Source organism: Rhinolophus ferrumequinum, chromosome 18 (genome assembly GCF_004115265.2).
Source record: "Rhinolophus ferrumequinum isolate MPI-CBG mRhiFer1 chromosome 18, mRhiFer1_v1.p, whole genome shotgun sequence".
Taxonomy (NCBI): domain Eukaryota; kingdom Metazoa; phylum Chordata; class Mammalia; order Chiroptera; family Rhinolophidae; genus Rhinolophus; species Rhinolophus ferrumequinum.
In genome coordinates, this window is record NC_046301.1 from 5,255,877 (window position 1) to 5,256,837 (window position 961).

General features: G+C 35.4%; 1 non-coding gene across 1 annotated transcript; it reads right to left on the reverse strand.

Moving 5' to 3' along the window:
* Nucleotides 1–554: 554 nt before the first annotated feature.
* Nucleotides 555–664, reverse strand: LOC117038601 (U6 spliceosomal RNA). The gene has a single exon (XR_004425693.1). It is a non-coding gene; the product is annotated as a U6 spliceosomal RNA (small nuclear RNA).
* Between the last annotated feature and the right edge of the window lie 297 nt (nucleotides 665–961).

Below are 961 nucleotides of genomic sequence, written 5' to 3' on the forward strand. Positions count from 1 at the left end.
TGCAACATCCCTTAGGTTTTGGTGTGCTCTGTTTCCATTTTTAATTGTTTTGAGACATTTTTTTAATTTCCCTTTTAATTACTTCTTTAACCCATTGATTGTTCAGGAGTGTGTTGTTTAGTTTCCACATGCTTGTAAATTTTCCAACTTTCCTCTTGTTGGTTTCTAGTTATACTATTGTGGTCGGAAAAGATAGTTTGTATGATTTCTTCTTAAATTTTCTAAGACTTGCTTTGTAGCCTATCAGATGATCTATCCTGGAGAATGTTCTCTGTGTGCACTTGAAAAGAATGTGTGTTCTGCTGCTAGTGGATAGAATGTTCTATAAATGTGTGTTAGATTCATTTGGTTTAATGTATGGTTCAATTCCAACATTCCTTGTTGATTTTCTGTCAGGATGATCTATCCACTGCTGAAAGTGGGGTAACTGTTATTGTGTTGTTGTCTATTTTTCCCCTTCAGATCTGCTACTATTGTTTAATATATTTAGGTGCTCTGATGTTGGGTGCATATACATTTATAATTGTTGTATTTTCTTGATGAATTGACCCCTTAAAAATACGGAACACTTCATGAATTTGCATGCCATCTAGAGCAGGGGCCATGCTAATCTTCTCTTTATTGTTCCAATTTTAGTATGAGCACAATCCACGGTATTATGAACAGATACAATTGTTGTTTTAAGCCACTAAATTTTCAGGTGGTTTTTAAATAGCACAACGTATTTGATAAAGACTTAATTTAATCTGATTGATGAGTCTAGAAAGAGAGGTTGAGGGTGCATAGTCCAACCCTTTCTCTCATTCTCCTTTTGGGAGGAAGCAGCCCCCTCGCAGTCCATGTTCTCTTTTTGTCATCTAGGTCATAAATGTTACAGGGTTGAGGTGCACTGATATATATTTTTTCAAAATGCTAAAAGGCCAGGAGTTAAGGTTAATATTTGGCTGAAATCAAAGTCCAA